Source organism: Arvicanthis niloticus, chromosome 19 (assembly GCF_011762505.2).
Source record: "Arvicanthis niloticus isolate mArvNil1 chromosome 19, mArvNil1.pat.X, whole genome shotgun sequence".
Taxonomy (NCBI): domain Eukaryota; kingdom Metazoa; phylum Chordata; class Mammalia; order Rodentia; family Muridae; genus Arvicanthis; species Arvicanthis niloticus.
In genome coordinates, this window is record NC_047676.1 from 5,075,002 (window position 1) to 5,081,001 (window position 6,000).

Consider the following 6,000-nt stretch of genomic DNA (forward strand, 5'->3'; position numbering starts at 1 on the left):
GTATTGCCTTTCCTGGACATTCTTAACAGCTTTCATTTTAAAAGGATTTGACTTCTTCACCGTCTTCTATTTTGTTATTTGTTTAAACCTTCTAGGATGTACACTGCTCATCTAGCTTTTCTCTGCTTCTAGGAGGTGCTTTTCCTGCTTAGCCTCTGACATCTCTCCAGACTACATGTCCTCTGCTGTGAGTCCCCACAGATTCACATTTGAACACGTGATCCCTTGCTGGGGCCTAGAAGGCTGAAGTATATCCCTGGAACTGGGCTTTGAACTTTCTTAGTCTGGTTCCACTTCTTGGCCTTTTTCTGCTTTTTACTTATGAAGATACAGTGACCATGTACCCCACACCCCTGCCATCATAAGCCGTGTCACCCTGCACCAGGGGCCACAATACACCCTACCTTCCTTAATTTGCATCTTGTGAGGTATTTTATCTCAGCAACGAGAAAAAGCTAGTACACCTTCACTTCTTGGGAGTTTCCCTCATGCTGGGGAAAACCTGATAACGTCTGAGTCACGTTTCTTCTTCCTTCATCTGAATAAAATCTATTTCTGGAAAAGAACACAGATAGGTAACACGTTTAAATCTGTACATATGTCACATTCTGTAATCCTCTTTTCGTGATTCAACGTTAGTTTATCTGAGTACAGAAAGCTCTTATGTCTTCCTGATACTTCAGCTGGGTAAAGAAGTCTCAATGTTAAGTCACTGCTGTCAGAATTTGGAAAAAGTCACTTTACTACTACCAAGAGGTGGCATGGGTAATGACAGACCTCATTTCAACTGTATTCTTGCTGTCAAAAAGAGCCTTTCTGTGAACTTAGTTTCCTCAGTTTCTCGGGAATGAAAGCATTGGCCTCTGTCTCATTCTTGGCCCTGGGGACCCTGTAGGATCGTTCAGTCTAACTTTTGTCTCTAAATACTGGAAAATTCTCCAAGTCTCTCATTTTATGTCATTTCTTCCATTCTATACTTTTATTTTTATCAAGTTTGTTCTTTGAAAGCTTTGTGTATACGTGATGTACATTTTTATTGCCTCCTGCTCAGCAGGTGCTAAACCTCATACACCGGTCTTCAGTACCTTTTCTTCCTTCTCCAGTGTAGGTAAAATGGCTGGGGAACCACAGGGTTCCTCATGCCAGTCTGTGTGTAGTTGGCTTCTGGGAACACTCTGGGAACACAGCTGGAAGTTAGGCCCGGCTGCTCACTAAAGTCCTCTCCATGGCTCGAAGGTTCCTCACTGTGCAGCCCCAACACACAAGGAAGTCCATGGGTTTTTACAGGCTTTAATGTCATGTCAGATGGTGGATGGATCTGGATGTGCACACCTCCACACCCCCAACCCCCCCATAAAACCCAGGGCAGTCCTGAATTAAATAGGGAGGAAAAGAGGGGGGAGGGGTTGGGGAGGAATGCTTAATTGGCTCCACCCTCTGGCCTTCAAGTACCTCATTAGTATGTAAGTCTCTCTAGGGCCTGAGGCCTGTTTATCAGGCCTTCCACCTGTGTCCTACTGACTGAAGGTTGAATGAAGTTCAGACCTCCTCCGTGTCAGGAGCCTGGGTTCTGGGGGGCATGGCCGAACCCACAACCCAAGAACCAGGATACCCTTCCACAGCCGACACTCCAGTGTATCCAGTCTATTATATTATCATCTCCTAGTCTTGGTTTTCTGCATTTAATGTCCAACCATTCGCTGGTTTGCGTTTAATCTGAACAATTACTTTTTATGTTAAAAGTTATTTTTTTTTCTACATTCGTTCCCCTTTTATCTTACAAAATACTTTTTGCTCTCCAAACAATCTGTCTTGATGCTCTGAGAATGTAAAATTATTGGGTCGATTTCTTCTTACAAGGAGAGATGCTCTTTGTGTCCTATCCCTCACCCAGCCCCAGCGTCCCTCAGCTTCTCCTTTGCACTATTTGCTTGTTTATTCGAGTTGGTGGTTTTTTTTCTTCTCATTGGAATCTTCCCCGTGTGGGATCAGGCACAAACCCATCAAAGCTATGTGTGAACTCAGGGTACATGAGTGGGCTCACTCCCTGGCTGGCGTCACTTGGCTAGGGTGGAAGGGAGACCTCCACTAGGCTTCAGGAACTCTAAATGCAAGAAGGCAGAGCTTGCTACTTACAAAACTAATTTCCACAACTCATTGCCCTGTGACCTTCCATACTAGGCATCTCTCTGGATTTCTGTAGAAGACAATTCTACTGTTCAGAAGGAAGTTTGTTGAGGGTGTGGAAAACAGAAGCGTCTGGTCTGTTGTTGTTGTTCTCGTTGTTGTTATCATTTTTGTTCTTTTCATTTGGAATTAAGTTGTAGGAATTGGATTGTTTCCAATAATAGTTCAGTAGTAGTCTATATTTAGAAAGTGTAGTAGATCCTACTATGTCATACCCCTCAGAACGGGGAGCAAAGAAACCAGCAGAATCAGAGGAATTCAAGCCCACACTGAAGTGGTCTGGTGTTCTTAGGTCATGATGAAATTTAAATTTCTATGACATCTGGGATGAATACAAAACCACAGTGCTGTCTGGCAGGGAATACTCTAATAAAACAGAGCACTTCAGTTACATCCAAACAGCAGTGTGTCAGCCCTCTGATGCATGGTTCTGCTATCCGTGGCTTTCCCATGCTTCTGTGTATCAACACTCCTCATATGATGCATGAAAACAGATGGCCTCATGAAAGCAGAAATTGCCTTTGTGTCTCCTGATTTGTGTCTTTTAATTTAAAAAAAAAATGAAGAAACTGAGACCCAAGAGATTTTCCAAAGGTCACATGAGTAGTTAGTGTGATAAAAAGAAATATGATATTGTAGTAAAATGTCTTGAGACTTGTCTTAGTCTGTCTGTCTGTCTGTCTGTCTGTCTGTCTCTCTCTCTCTCTCTCTCTCTCTCTCTCTCTCTCTCTGTGTGTGTGTGTGTGTGTGTGTGTGTGTGTGTGTGTGTGTGTGTGTGTGTAGGGAAGGATATAACAAAAACCCTGACTCGGTCACTCATAAAGAACAGAATTTTATCCCTATTAATTCTTGAGGCCAGCAAGCTCAAGGCCGAAGGTCCAGCAGACTCAGTGTGAAGTGAGGTCTGCCTTCTGCTTCCTCTTCTTGCTGTAACTTCACATGGTAGGGTGGGACAAATTCTACTTTAACACAGAAGAAAAAAAAAAAAGATTAGAAAGGGAAGACAAGGACAAGACTTGTACTGCAGCCCGTTTTATAAAGTACACGTTCACTGAATCAGCAACCAGGGAGCATGCATGGGATGGACCTAGACACTCTGCACATATGTAAGAATTGTGCAGTTTGGTCTTCTCGTGGGACTCCTAACAGTGGACGCAGGGTTTGTCTCTGACTCTGCTGCCTGCCTTTGGAGCCTTTTCCACTAACTGGGCTTCCTTGCCTATCCACAACAGGAAAAGATGCACCTAGTCTTACCTCAACTTGGTATGTCAAGGCTGGTTGATGTTCATGGAAGGTCTCCCCTATTCTAAAAAGGAATGGAGGAGGGGAAAGTGGTGAGGGAGGAGAGGGAAGAGAGAGGGACTTGAAAGAGAAGAGGGAGGGAAAGCTACAATTGGGATGTAAAGTAAATAAGTAACAATAAAAAATATGCTTCCACTGAAAATAGCAGAACACTTATGGATGGATGGCTTAATCATTTCCCAAAGCCTTCATCTCCCAATACATCTCTTTTCTTGATAGTTTGTGTTAGACTTATCTTGTCCAGACATGAGCTGAGTTGTGTTTGTGGTCCATTGAGTCAGCACATAGGACCAAATCCTAGGAACAGAGATCTGGGAATCTTATACGTCAGCAGGAACTGACAAGATGGCTAACCCTGGTAACCCAAGTCCTCTCCCCAGGTAGTGGAAGGAGAAAGCCAACTCTCACAAGGACAGACACACTCATACATACACACACATACATATACAGACTCAAATATACTCATGAAAATATCCACACTCAAATACACACACAAACACATACACATAGAGAGAGATACACACTCACATACAAACACATACACACATAAATATACTCATATGCACTCACACACACAGTCACTTGGACACACGTAGACACAGAGATACACACACACACCTTGCACTAAATAAATAAGTGTAATGAAAAAATCAAATTCTAAAAGATCTTGCAAAATATGAAAATTATCTGTTGCCTTTGAAGGCTCAAGAAGACATGTCTGCGAACATTTACAACGTCCATCCAACCGTTTGTCCAGATTTGCAGGTGAAATCTTTCCATAACATAGTTCTTCAGTTCTCTTTGGTTCTTATTGGGTTAGTTAGTTAGTTAGTTAGTTAGCTAGTGAAAGTATCTTACTCTTATTTCATTCTAACCTGTAACCCAGTGCAAAGACTGTAAATAATACTGTCTTTGCACTTGTTAAGGTTTGGTCTGTTGTTATGTACTGTAATGCTAAGTGCAGGCTACCCTAAGGCTTGGTTGTTCCAGAGACCCAAGTAACAGTATGTGACCTTGCCCACTCCCAAGTTATTTCTGATTGGTGAGTAAAGATGTCTGCAGCCTATAGCTGAGCAGAATTGAGATAAGCAAAGCTTGATGTTCCCGGGCTTGGAGTCCAGGAAGACCAGGAGGAGAGAGAGAGGAAGGTGGGAGAAGAGAAATACACCATGGGTTAGGAGTCAAGAAAGCAAGGACATAAAAACTGGCCAGTTGGAGTTAACAGCACTTCAAATGAAACATAGTAAGTAATAACTAGGGGTTATCAATAAGAAATAAATTTTAATAGCATAGAAGGTAGATATCTGCCTAGCCTTAGTGCTAAACTGGTAGCAATCCCCCTGCTTCAGCCTTCCAAGTGCTAGGCCACCTCCCCTGGCTTCTGATCATTTGTTTCTAAAATGAGGTACTGAGACCCAATGGTCCTTAGGGATTATTGTCCAATCTTTAGCACATCATTTTTCTAGGATTCAGATTTTAAACCTCTTTCCCTGATAATGCAGTTGGAACACCAGCCATTGAAATGTCTCCTTATTCTGGCAATTTTAAGCCAAAACCTTCAGGGCTCATTATCAATGTGCTAAATGTGTTTCAGACTGCACAAATGCTGGAAATTGTATGTATTTGAGTGAGAAGTGCATTAACAATCTTTTAAAGGCACTCACGTTGACTTTGATCTTTCTATTTCAGGGTCATATTTCATCCTGAATGGTGATGGACATTGAATTATAATCACCGGGAGTGCAAATACACATACCCAGTTACAGAATGCAGGTGGATAATACTGTTTAAATAATTATGTTTGATAAAGTAAAAAATCTCAAGTATAATTCATGGATATTCATGTTACAGCTTGAAAATGAGTAGGGGACTTCTTTTTGAGTCAGAGGCTCAGGTGAGCAAAGGTCTCAATAAACTCTCCTTGACAGTCCCCAGGCTAATGCCATGGCCCATTTCATATGCTCTCTGGGAGATGTACAAATGATAACTAACTTTCAGGAACAAAGAAGCAAGATTGATTGGGTATTTAACTTTCATAAACCACTGTATATTTGCCAGTGGGCTAGAATGCTGTCTTAGTTAGGGTTTCCATTGCTGTGAAGAGACACCATGACCAAGGCAGCTCTTATAAGGACAACATTTAACTGTGTCTGGCTTACAGGTTCAGAGGTTCAGTCCATTATCATCAAGGTGGGAACATGGCAGCATCCAGGCAGGCATGGTACAGGAGGAGCTGACAGTTCTACGTCTTCATCTGAAGGTTGCTAGGAGAAGATTGGCTCCCACGTGGTTAGGAGGAAGGTCTCATTGCCCACACCCACAGTGACACACTTACTCCAACAAGGCCACACCTCCTAATAGTGCCACTCCCTGGTCCAAGCACATTCAAACCAGGACAAATGCTCTCTTAAAAGTTACATAGCTGAGCAATCTTTGCTGCTTATTAAGGACACACCAAGGAAAGGCATTCTGGCACTGGACCTCCACGATTCCTGTGACCCCAGGAATGCC